Source organism: Uloborus diversus, chromosome 6 (genome assembly GCF_026930045.1).
Source record: "Uloborus diversus isolate 005 chromosome 6, Udiv.v.3.1, whole genome shotgun sequence".
Classification (NCBI taxonomy): Eukaryota; Metazoa; Arthropoda; class Arachnida; order Araneae; family Uloboridae; genus Uloborus; species Uloborus diversus.
This window is the reverse complement of record NC_072736.1, coordinates 140,877,132-140,891,319: the sequence shown is the minus strand read 5'-3', so window position 1 is coordinate 140,891,319 and position 14,188 is coordinate 140,877,132.

Genomic DNA, 14,188 nt, shown 5'->3' with positions numbered 1-14,188 from the left:
GTTTAGCCCCATACTATGGCCATAGTTCATGAGTATTACGTAAACAACCATGGTTGATAACATAAAAGTTGTAGATAATTTTTTTGCTTTTAATGTTTAGTAATATTTCTTGTTATTATTGTGTTTCCTATGCATTATTGGTTATTATTTAATGTGTGTATTTGTGAACATGTGATAGAAGTTTGGCACCCTTTCTGGGGATTGTACTGCCCGGGACGTGCAGTCCTTAGGAAGGGGGCAATGTTACAAATCCTGTAAATAGTAATTATTGTAGGAACGTAACCTGTAAATAGTTTCCCGTAATGAATATACATCCCCTTTTTCATATGGCTAAAGTATACGACCCCTATTTGCTTTTTGTTCATTGATAAAAATTTGACAACGGTCTACTACTTTACAGAAGCGTGTGGAATATTTGAGAAATTTCTTTTCGGTGTATTTAAGCCGTTAGCGATGGATAAACAGTTTAGTTTCGATTGATATTTCGAACTGAGAAGATTTTTGCTCTGTTTATAGCGAGGCATTTCGCTGTGTTGTTTTCGTATTTGGAAGTAAATACGTGTGTAAACGTTGAGTTTACGGTGTTGTGTGATAATTGCTTAATTGCTGATGAATAATTTAGCAGTTGTTGAAGATCTTTCCTGTACATAGTGTAAATAAATTTCCTGTGTTTTTATCAAGAACTGTGTCTTCATTTCAAGAAAGTGGAAGTCGCACCGAATCCGTTACAATATATATATATATATATATATATATATATATATATATATATATATATATATATATATATATATATATATATATATATATATAGCCCATGGAGGCCAAATGGTCCCAACTCAGGTTTCATGACTGATGGCGCTGGGGTGCAAAGCAGCTGTTCCGTTAGGTAGTACGCCGAACGCGGAACTCCCAGGATTCAGCCCCCCCCCCCCCCCAACACGCTCGATACTCAGAATATTAACTAACATGTAGTACAAATAAACTCATACATTAAATCAAGCTGAAAACTTGAAGGATTGAAATTTAAAAAAATGCTGCAGAAAAAGGAGCCAACATTAAAAGAAGCAATACAATAAACAAATTATGGAAACTCTTTATTTACTAACTTTTTTATCGAAGGTCAATGAGTCAAATTTCAAAAGAAGAAGTATTTTGAACTATTTTTCAAACCATTTTAGTACAATTCAAAGACATTCTTCTAAAATTTAATATAGGTACTAGGTATGCTGCAGACAGAAGCTAAACTATTTAATTGGCTTAGCAAGAAAATACCGAACTTCAATACCTGCTGATGTAAATCGGGGACTTTTCATCGTAATGGATTTGACAGCTGCCAAATCCATCAGTGTTAACACAAGGATGGATACTGTGGCGGTGTGGGATGTTTAAGTTTTGTGCATGGTTCATTAATTCGAAACCGTTGATTGCTTCTTACACTCATTTACCAGTTCAGTGACTAATTATTCACGTTTGACGACACTGTTGGTAAACTTATGGCTCATGAAAGATTATCGTATCAAAAAATATTCCATCGAAGTTGTAATAACTGCAAGAATGCAATGCAGGTACACTTTAGTTAAATACGGGAGCCTTTTTTCGTCAGCTATCTACAAATGTTTTTTTTTTTTTTTAAAGAATATCTGTAAGTTCTAAGAGCTAATGTATTTTGTAGCTTAAACGGATAGGGGGTATGTAGGGGGTAAGATTTTTTTTTAAATTCGAATCATATACACACAAATAACGTAATAAGGAAAGCTTTGGAATTCGGTTTTGATGATAAAGGCAAATTGTCTTCATGTGTTTTTTTTTTTTTTTAGATTTTGGATAATGCACGGTTTTTCCTGGAAGGGTTATTAAAATTTTGATGAAAACACTTGCACAAAGAGCATTATTTACATCACATATTTATTATGCTTCTCCTACTCTTGTTTTTTTTTTTTTTTTTAATTTATTTTTTCGAAAATTTTTAAATGAAAAGGAAAATATTAACAAAAATATCAGAGCAAGTTAACGATGAGAATAGTTTTCTCAATTATTACTATTCACTCAAAAATTTTTGCATTTGGTTCAATTAAACGTTACCTGCATTTTTTTTTTTTCTTTTTTATGTTATGCAGGGGAACATGGGGCAAAGCGAATTGGCGAAATATTTACTCTGCTTTTAGCTCTACCTATCTGGTATTATTTTAACTATGCAGTACCATATGTAATCGATTCCAGTTAGGAAAAAAAATACCGCTGAAGATTACAGCATTCGGTAATATAGGCAATTTATAGGCATATTTTGTTGTAAGTCAAAAATTATTTTTGTTACTATAAAAAGATAAAGTTCTTGTTATTAACATCTTAAGTGTTAACTGAGAACTCCTAATATTCAATGCAGTATTAATTTAGTTAATATTAAACTTTTTGTATTTTAAATAAATTGTACAATTAGTCAAGTACATACGGGGCAAAGTGAAATAGTTTGTTTCATTTACTCGCTGTATCATTTAATATAAACCACTTACGCTTTCATTTATTAATTAATTTATTTACATTCTTTCATTTAGTAATTCACTTATTTATTCATTCATTCATTATTTTACTAACAATAATTTTCTTCATATATTAATTGATTGATTCCTTTAATTATTCGTTTATTTCTTCATTATCCTACATTTACTCATTCAACCTTTTATTTACGGATTCTACTGATCAAAAACATGTTTTATAATCGAATAGAAAATATTTCATTAGAAAAATATTTTATTTTTCACTTTGCCCCATGAAAAAAAAAGGAAAAAATTTCCACTTTTTTTTTTTTTTTTGAACACTCGAATTGACTACCAAAAACAAAAAATACTGTTCCAATGCAAGTTTTATTATAAAATACAATGTTCTTTTCTTATGTACTGCAATTTTCAAAAACAAATTTCCGATATGTTCATTTTGAAAAAACTCAGTTATCTTAACCATTCAAAGCCAAAATAATGCAAAACTGAATTCGAATATGAAGTCCAATATTTTTTCACAACATTCCTATGTCAATCTAAATAAAACCCTGTAGTTTCTTCAAAGTATTGACGGATCTTCTTTTTGAAATGGGTCCAAAAACGAAGAGACAGAGAAATAATACGCCACAAAAGTCATCGTACACTCAAATATTTTCGAATAAATTCATGATTAAAATTATCATATGTCGTTTTTTTATTATTTTTGCATTGTGTTGACCCTTAAGAGTCATTTGGCTTTATTTTTTTGTTTATTTATTCCTTAATATTGTGCTTATTACTTTAAAATGGCTGGTACTCGTAAAAATCCACAAACACCATTCGAAATTTGAATTTTTTCCTCACAGTGGAGGTAAATTTGTTTGAAATGTCTCTAAATTAGTTAATTTATTCCATTCTATAGCAAAATGCTTGATAAAACGCTTTTAAAGAAAAGAATCGGACCGAAAACAAGGCAAAAAAAGGTCAACCGGCAAAGTTGACAAAGCATGATCGGAGATTTACAGTTAAAAAAGTTATGAAAAATACACATTTGAGTGCTGTAACAGTTTCTGCAGAGTTAAATGAAAATTTTTACATTTAATTTTCACCTAAAATTATTCGTCAAGTTCTCTGATTAGCTGGATTAAATGGGAACTCTTCCCGCAGAAAGTTCTTGTTCGTGCGAAAAACCGAAAACTTACGCTTTTTGTAGCAAAATAAATGATAAATAAGCTCCAAAGCGTTTTGGAATAACGTCTTACTTACAGATGAAATTAAATTCAACATTTTTGGTTATATTGTTGTATAATTGTCAATAGAAGAAAAAATGAGGAACTTAATCTTAAGAACTTAATTGGATCAGTTTATCAGGACGGTGAAGGGGTTCTTGTGCGAGGGTGCATATCAGTATCAGGACTTGGTAGTTTGGAATTTTTAGATGAAATAATAAATCTTGCTCTTCATTTAAATATTTTAAAAACCAATTTTAAACTCTTAGCCAAAACTTTGGTTATCAGAAACAACTTTGTTTTTTACCTAGATAACGATAAGAAGCACACGTCTTTCAAAGTTTGTGTCTAGTGCCTCAAAAATTGTCCTAAAGTTTAGAAAATACCCCTTCAATCTCCAGATTTGAACTTAATGTAACATATTTAGAGATAACTGGAGGCTAGATTACGAAAATACGACTTTGAAACGAAAATAGAGCTAGAAACAGTAAGACTCGAAGTGTGGTTGAACACTTACTCAGAAATTACGCAAAAAAATAAAGAAAAAAAGAATGAAATCCATTCCCAGGCGTTTAATAGTTGTTGTTGATACTGCATGATATTCTACTAAATGAAAACTTAATAAAAAGTTAGGTTACTCAATAATGTATAGACATTTTTTAAAGTGTACGAAGACTTTTGTGAGATAAAATTTCCGGCACTTTTTGGTTTTTTGATTTTTAAAAAATTAAGTTTAAATAATTTTAAAAAAAATTTCATGTAGTTTTGTAGAAAATTAATCATAGATCTTATAATTAAATACCTATACCGAAATAATAATTGCAACCAATGTATAGGATTCTATTTCATTGAAAGTCGTAGGTGTACGAAGACTTTTGGGAGCCACTGTATTATACAACTGGGGACAAACCGTTATTGCAACAAATTCAGGTAGAATCTTACGGAGATAGTTGGATTACTCCAATTTTAAGGGCAAAAAATGAAGCTGGTTCATTCCTATTTTGTTTAAAGACATTATACCACATTAAAAATAAGTCTCTCTTTTGTATTTGCCATGCACTTGTAGTTGTAACTTTTAAATCTTTACTTACATAGCAAATGGTCCCAAAAACGTAATACCGCTTTTATTTTGGTATCTAGCAATTTATTCACATATTATTGAAAGCCTATTTAGTAACTTAGTATGTCACCCATACCTGTTAAAAACACTCCCAAACGAGTTATGACATTCGAAAAGAAAAAAGAAGTTTAGTTTTAAATGATTAGTTGGTTGGAAAAAGACATGTTAATAATAAGTTCCTTCCCTATGAGAAGCGAAACTGTAAGCAATATGTGCATACAATGTATTTTATTTCAGTTGTGATTTTTATAATTTTGAAATATTTGTGGGAGTCCGGACTGGTCCGTTAGTTGCTGATTGTTGTGTTAATGCATGGGTATTCACCCTTAGAGCAGAAATTAGTAACTGGAGCGATCAAGTGCAATCATTGACTTCCGAAAAATGCGAAGACAAAGATCTCAAGTCACATGGTTCATTTTCGACGAATGGAAGATACGTTTTAAGTGAAACGAGTGGAAGAAACCTGACTTCTTCCAATACTTTACTTTCAAAAATATCACTTGGCTTTGGATCCCTGCTTCAAAAAGAGAAGTCTTCACTCTCCCCACTTTTTTTTCCTTCTAAATGTATTCATTTTTGGGAGCTCTTTGAGCGTACCATTTTTTTCTTCAAATAAACAACTTGATCAAAAAGCAGAAAAAATAGTTATCAAAGTTTTATCCTGCTCAAATTTAAGAAATTTTTATAACCCCCATTTTTGTTTTGTCAGAATACAATCGTACTAAAATGATAATCTGTCTAATGGGGTTTTTTCATGGTTTTCTTCATAGTATTTGATGAATACTAAACAAAAGCAACATCATTTTAAAATATAACAATGTAGTAAAAATTAACTTTAAAATGACTTTATTATTTATATTTATTCCTGCAAGAGACTTAAAGAATTTGATTTTTTAAATAGAAATTAAGATGCTTCCACAAAATTTTTATGCCTTGGTTTAAAGCAAAAAGTGATGTCTTGCGCACCCCTGTCAAAATTCTGGGGAACCCATGTTGAATATCTATAAGTAAGGCGCAAATAAACACTGATTCTCAGTCTTTGCCTGTAAGGTTGTATAAATTACGTAACTAAATTTCACCTTTACGCGTCTTTTATTCCAGTGTTTTGAGGAAATCAAAGGTAAAGTCAAGAAACCTTGAACTTTTTTGTTTTATTAATTATGGAAAGAAAATTTTTTTATACATTTGTTTGAACTTTGTTTTGCTAAAGTAAATTCAGCTGACCAGTGATAAGTCAGCAGCTATGGTGCAGTTCAGCTCGTAAATTGAAGAAAAAGATTGGGCTTCAAAAAAGGTTCAATTTACGAGTTGAAACGCACCATGGCTGCGGGCTCTCGTTGATGAGATAAATTTACTTTAGCTATCAGTTTGTTGGCATTAACTTGACTGACATTTAGCTGCATCCTTATTTAATTATTTACTATTCCAGACTGATAAGTTCATTACAAAGACGAAACTGCAGTTTTCACATGTGATAACCGGGATATTCTGCATGTAGTTCTGTCTTGGCTCTTGCTTCAGGACGGTAACTTTCACAATTATTGTTTGTATGTCATATGCCAAGGGTTCTCAACCTTTTAGGCTCTGCAACCCCTTTGAACACCGATGGGGGTTCACGCCCCCCCCCTCCCCCCGTCAATACGAGTGCGAAGACAAAATTTGAAACTGAAGCTAGTTGGGATAGCTGAAGCAGGTTATTAAATAAAAATATTGATAACTTCGTAAGCAAATTTAATATTACTATGCATCACTTTGTTTTGAGCATAGTCTTATTACAACATAGGAAATTAAAGAACTGAATGCCAAGAAATTTGAAGCAATCTATGATATAGATGAGGTTTATTATCAACCTCTAAGATTACTGAAATTTAAAGCTGGAGAAAGACATGAAAAAGTTGTTTTTGTAACCATTGAAAATCGTTTAGCCATGCTGGAAAAGAATTTTGAGAAGTATTTTCTTGCTGACGACAAACTGATATTAAGTTACGAGTGGGTTAGAGATTCATTTTATAAGATTCCCGAAGGACTCTCCATTGATGAGGAAGAAAAATTCATCGCCTTTACGACAAATAGCAAAACCAAAAGACAATTTAATAATAAATCACTATTTGAATTTTGGTCAGACGTCGAGGATTCTTTTTCCGCACTAAAAACAAGGGCATTTTTCATTCTGTTATCATTTTCAACATCCTACCTTTGTGAAACTGGATTTTCTACTGTATCTTCTCTGAAAACAAAATATAAGTCTCGGCTAAATGTAGAAACATAACTGAGAATGGCTATTTCTAATATTAAGCGTTCCTTCTAAAAACTTCGTTATTCGTTTACTTTAATAAGATAATTATTAAATTTGTTGAAATACATTTTCTTTTGTATTTGCATGTCTGCTTTTCCTTTCAATCAGTTAATCAATTCTTTTAAATAATATTTTTTCTTGGATATTTTCGCCCCCCCTCATCGAGTGTGCTTGCGCCCCCCCCCCCTAGGGGGCGCGCCCCACAGGTTAAGAATCACTGTAACATATGTCGATGAAATTTATGATACCTGAGGACTTAGATGCACGAAAGGGACAGCTCTTTTAAAACGCTCAAAAATCACACAGAAAGAGAACGTTAAAAAATTCATTTTCAAATCTTCTTCTTGAATTCTGCAACCCTCGTTGGGTCTTGATTTTTTTTATAATTTTGTCCCACACAACCTGTTGTCTGGACTTGTCCTCCTATTTATGAATTTTAATTTTGGCTAAGTCGCTGATTGTCCAGGACTTTTTGCGGAGCTTTCTTAACAAATGTTTTTTTTTTTCAGGGCAGAACTGATACCACTGCACCCAAATTTATTTTAGTCTTCTCATACAACCCGTCTGAGAACACCCTGGGACTATTCTAGCAAAACACGGTAACCACCGGGTGTACCATTCTATCATTACCATTATTTTTAAATATGTTATTTTACAATTATTTCTCTTCGAAACAAATTTTCATGATATTTTGATAAAATAGGGGTGCGTTACCTCCCCGTAGTGCACCCTGGTAACACTTTTTTTTTTTTTTTCGACTAAGAAATCTACAGTTTTAGGCATTTTCCCGAACTGATACTGGGGGAGGTCAGGGGCCTTTTGGATTCATAGACTTTTGCTACAGTTGTTTTTTTATTTTTTATTCTTTTTGTCTACTTGTTTATGTTTTTAAAACAGTTGTTCTTTTGTCCCTGTAGTTGTCGTAAAATCTTGCCATTAGAAACAAAAAAATAAATAAATACATAAAAAAATAAATAAAAAAATAAAAATAATAATAAATAAATAAATGTATAAAATATAAGTTCCCGTTGTATAATGAACTGCTATGCATTGAAATTGTCCCGTGGGCAAAAAGTGGAGCTGTCCCCTTCTTTCGCCGATATAAAAACGTTTCGTAATGGTTGTCACCTTTGGGACAACCATTTTAAAACGCTTATTGAAAAGTTTAAACGTTAAGTGTGCTTCCTGAGACATTATTATACATTGCACAACTGCTGAATTTGATTCTTAAATAAAATTAACAGCAATATTATAAGCCACTAGTACAGAAATGATATAAACAACTATGGCGTGTCTGGGAGAAACATAAGAAACGTCTCATTTTTTATCTCACGAGCTTTTATGAGCAACGAAATGCGCTTTTAAGAGGACAATAAATTATTTTAAGGGAAGAATTACTCTTTTTTAGATATATATTCTGGATAATTACACCATTTATTTCTACAAAAAATTAATTAAAAGCTCTACTTTTTTTTTTTTTTTTTTGACACTTTCTTTATTATTTTATCTCAGACATAGTAATTAGAACTTTAGAAAAATTCTTTTACGTCAAGAAAATCATGTAAATTACTACTATCATTATTTTCGTCATGAACAGAGAATAGTATTAAGTAACTTTTTTTTTTTTCAGATTTCATGAACTAAATATCTTAAAGTTAACTTTTTTTTCGTTAAAAAATGGCTGTCAGCAAAAAAACAAAATTTAATTTCAAATATGCAGTGTTTAACAATAGCATATCAGGAAAAACTCAAAAGGTTTTGTGGGACTAAGAGGAAGAGGATTGAAACTGATAGGTTTTTGCTTCAAAGGTATTGTGAATATATTTCTTGCATACCTTAAAGAAAAAAAGATTGTACTTAAAATAAATTTAAAAAATAACTACAGATAACCCTAATATGCAAAATTTGTTTGTGTCATATTTGTTAAGTTGTGCAATGTTCGTTAATGTTTCTTAAGCGCTGAATATGGAATCACTAATGCTGTAAACTTAAAAAAAAAAAAAAAAAATGGCCAGGCCAGTGAATCCAAAAAAGTTAGTGACTGCTTTTCTACTGTTGGTGGACACTTAAAACCACACTCCGAGACTAATTTTTACGTCCCCCTACCACATCATTTCTCAATGTAATGTACATTTTTATATCTCATACTTCTTCATTCTATTGTAATTGCAAATATTTTCCAAAAAAATCAATTTGTATTTAAAATTAAGATTTTAAAAAACTAGAGATAATAAAGAAATCCTAGAAGAAAAACGAACTACAAGCACGCATAAGATAAATAAATACCTCTGTGCTGAAAAGTAAAATAAGAAATAACAACGTCAAAAAGCACAAACTGCAGATTACTGCAGGCACGTGTTTCGGCATTACAAGGAACGCATTTTTCAATGCAAAAAGTAATGAGCTTATGGATAAAAAGACATTCCACAAAAATCGGACTTTTTTTAGATGATTTGTTAGATCTTAGATTCTTATCTCCTTCTACACAGCACCAATGGATAATTTCTGTAATGTAAATCACTGTAGAATCACTGTCTATGATATCAAGTAATATGTTAAAAACTATTAAAGCATACAGTAAATGTGAAGAAAAGTTGCACACTATTCGCAATAATTGGTGACAATTTTTTCCAACCTAAACCCAAATGTGAGCGGAAATATTTCTTTTTCTAGCCTCTAAAAGTTTAATGCTTCGCTCAGCAATAATTTGTTAAAAAAAATTCAAAACGTGCTGTTTCTCTAAAAAAAATCTCTTAGATTTTATCTGTAAATGATGTCCCCTTTTTTTCCAAAAATGTAACCCCTCCCCCATTTGTCAGAAAGTGTCTCACTTCCCCCTACACCCTTGTCACACGTCACGCTATTTTTCTTGAACTTATTGTTATTAAAAAAGTGTGTTATGTCACTTCTTGTTACCTCTACACTTTTTTTGGTTCACAAACTGTCACAGTTTAAAAATTTTCCTCCCCCTGCGTCACAAAATGTCACATTTACCTACTTCCTCCCTTCCCCTTGTCACATGTCACGCTATTTTTCTTTAACTCATTGCAATTAAAAAATTGTGTGATATCATATTTCTTGTTAACTCCTCCATCCTCTTTTTGGCACAAACTGTCACAATTTCATAATACCTCTCCCTCCTCAAAGCGCAGCATTATTTGTGGGTAACCCTTTATTCAATATCGGCATAATAGACGACATAAAAAGAAAAAAAGTTAAATTGAGCTAGAGTGATCCAAAAAACTTTGATACACGAGATACAAATGTAGACAATCTTCACCCGCCCATGTAAATTGTCAGACAATTTACATGGGCGGGTGAAGAAGTGCTTTGTGATGACATGGCATACCCAATACAAATTAGTTTAATCAGGCGTTGTTTTACTTCTTTTTGGCAATTTTCGAAGGCAATTCAGGGGTCAAAGGGCACCTACGGCTTTTTCTTCAGTCTCCTCGTTTATTTAGCTATAAGGCCATTTCACGGTATTTCGGGAAAATGTCGAGTTCATAACATGACACTTTTTTTTGACACAACCATTTAAATTACCGTTTGATTTGAAAATTAATTTAATTTAAGTTTTTGGGTTGGTAGGACAAACTCAAAAAAAAAAAAAAATGTGCTAATCAAACAATGAATTAAAAAGTTATGGCAAAAAAGTCATGTTACGGACTCGACATAAACGTCCAAAATACCGTGAAATGACCTTATACTATTGCTTAGTGCAGACAAACAAAATGTGTAAAATTCATTTTAAAAAATAGATAAACCTATTTTGAAATCTTTTTTTTTCTAATATAAAATTTTAAATTTTGCTATTTACAAATAAATAAATAAATAAATAAATAAAAATCTGTGTGATCGGTAAAAGTTTTTTCAATCCATCGATAAAATTTACATGGTTCACAAACTAACAAAATGTAAGAAATGCAGAATGGTGCAGTTTAGACAATTCTGCTCTTATTGAGAACTAAAAGTTTTTATGTATTCTGCCGTGCTAAGCGCAAAAATAGTATCTGCAGTGGAGCTTAAAATGAGAAATTCATGATTAAGGTTTTACAACACGTTTCTTTGATTTGTGACTTAATTAAATGTTCAACTAGGGGTAGTTGTTCGACAAATAACTTATCTTATTTTCATAAGAGCGTATTTTTGTAAAAGTCTTAATTTAAATTTAATGAATGCAGTTACGACAAATTTTCAAAACTTTTTCATATGCTAGGTTAATTTCACCGTAAGTGACTATTACTTAAGCATTTTTAGGGGTATCTGCACAGATACGACAAAAATAGCTTAGTAAAACGCACTTAATGTTTCTTGAAATGCTTATGTTCTGCTTTACTTGTTCTTAGCTTCCGCTTTATTTTGTTAGTACAAATCTAACAGAATCTACCTTCTGAAAAATACCATTTTTAAAAATTTTGGACATTAAAAAATGTAAACCATAATAATTTTCTGTTTTTTATGTTCAAAGAATGTGTCGATGTTATCATTTATAATGTTTTATTTTCTAGATTCCTTTTTACCCAGCATGAAGATGATTTTGACAGCAGACGATAATTAAATAAAAATATTATTTGCCGTAGAATGAAATTTGTTTAGTTTTTTTTTTTTTTTTCATGAAAGAATTAGATAAGAATATTTTGAATGCATTTCATTTTTAAGAATTTGATTTTTAAATAAAATTTGAATAGAAAAAACTGAACATTTACTCCTCGAACATTCATCCAAAGTAGTATTAGTTTTTCTTTTCGATCTATATCAACTATAGTCGAACCTCCATATATCGAACTTCCACATATCGAAATTTTCTATATATCGAAGTCCCAGCAAATTTCCATGTCAATTTTATGAAAAAATTGTTTCTATATATCAAAATTTTCTATATATCGAAGTCCCAGCAAATTTCCATGTCCATTATATAGAAAAATTGTTTCTATATATCGAAAAGATCTCTATGTATCGAAATTTTTTTCGAGACATTCGTAGATTTTTTACCACTTTAGACTGTCTCATGAAAAATGAAGGTTAGGGGAGAAAATTATGTTCACTAAAGGTTGCTATGAAACTCACTAAGATTCTGGGCTTGAGGGGTGTGTAGATTGGTCGCTGTTCCGTTCTTAAATTCCCTAAAGTTTATTTGAAATCTTAGTTATAACCAGTAATACAGTAAAATCAGTTTCAAATTATCCCTATTGTCTGTTGATTATCATTCCTAGTCTTTTTAGCTTCAGTGAAATATCATAGCCGGTCAATTTAGACATAAAAATAGTGATCAAATAACAAAAATTCCGGTAAAGATAAATTTTTGTAGAGACCTTGAGTTTAGCATTACAAATAAAGTGCCGAAAGTCCCCGTCGATCCCATGTGAGCTAAAAAAGTTATTCGGGGTCAAAGTTCAAAATTTTAGGTTTTTTGGATTTTTCTCAAAAACGGTAAGTTTTATCGAAAAGTACCTCAGACCAAAGTTGTAGATCTCAAAAATCTGTATAAAAATGGTCCTTATGATTTTTTTCTCCAAGAAAAAAACAATTCCCTGACATTGCGTACTCTCAAAAGACAGCCAGTCATTTACAGAATCCCTTCTACTCGCATGGTCTTGAATAACATCTGGCTATTCTACTCCGCGTGGCGTCGTTCACATACCCAGGGGTGCCCAACCCACTAAGGGCAAAGTCGCACCCCCTTCATTATCGCGGAGCCCTCCCCCTCAAAAGCAAGAGCCCCTTTCCAAAATTTGAGAAAAATACCCCTCAAAACAACCCCCCTTTAATTTTTTTTTTTTTTTTTTTTTTGAGCTCTCAAACTGTAACCACATTTCATACAATAAAACATAGTTTGGCTGGCGAGTCGCATTATTATCTTGACTCCTGACAATGTTTGGCTTTAGTGATACAGTGTAGGTAAGATTTCTGGATTCTAATCTGACTGTAAGAAATCCATCTCTCTTGGTTAGACAACAAATTGTGGTTGACGCTTCTTCATCTAATTTTGCGCATCGTCTCACTGCTTTAGTATAACGTGAGGTATTGGAAATCATATAATTCAGTAGTTATGCCCTCAAACACCATTTCTTTTAAAGTTTTATCTGATGTTCTTTTTTTAAGAAGATGATCCAAGTTTTCCCACTTCTGCTTATTAAAGAACTCAAGTTGAAATCTGGAATGTAAATTTTCGCTATACAATCGAATTCTTCAAACTTGCCATCGTACTATGTTTGGATCATCAGCTCTTGTTCTGCAAACTGGTCACTTTGAGAATCTAAAAAATATAACACTAGGCATTGCGGATGACCATCATCAGAGAACTTGTTTCAAGACGGATTACAACGACCAGTTCGAAGATGGATAATGAACATTTATAATTCCAGATTTCAATTTTGAAGATGAGAGACTACTATGAGCTCATCGATAAGCAGAACTGGTAAAACTCGGCAGCTCCCTCTTTCAAAAAGGGGACTTCCGATAAAACTTTGAAAAAAATTGCTTAATGGCGTACCTACTGAGTAGTATGGTTTTCAAAACCTCACATGTCGCATTCTAAAGCAGCGAAACGCTAGGTAAAATAAGAGAAAGAAGTGCCAGGTACTCAAAACCTCACATGTCATACTAAAGCAGTGAGACGATAGGTAAAATAAGAAAAAGAAGTGACAGGTACAGTTTGTTGTCTAACCAAAAGGGATGGATTTATTCGAGTCAGATTAGAATCTAGAAATATTAAACCACAATACCATCAATCAAGACTGAAAATTATGAAAAGTAAAATAGTTCAACTCGCACGCCAAACTTATGTTCTATTGTAATCAATGTGGTTACAGTTTGAGGGCTCAAAACCCATTAAAATTTCTTTAGCAACGTCTTTTGTTTCAAAGGGTGACATATGTGGGCTGTTGCAAGCCACATTTATATTTTAAATTTTTTATATACTTAACCTTTGTTCTCTATCATAGGTAAATTTGACATTTTGAGCCAAAGTTATGGGCTAAGTGGAGAATTAACATTTTTTTTTACTAGATAAGAAATGCTTTTATTACTTATTTTTTCCGTATCTATGTAAGTATTAATTAAT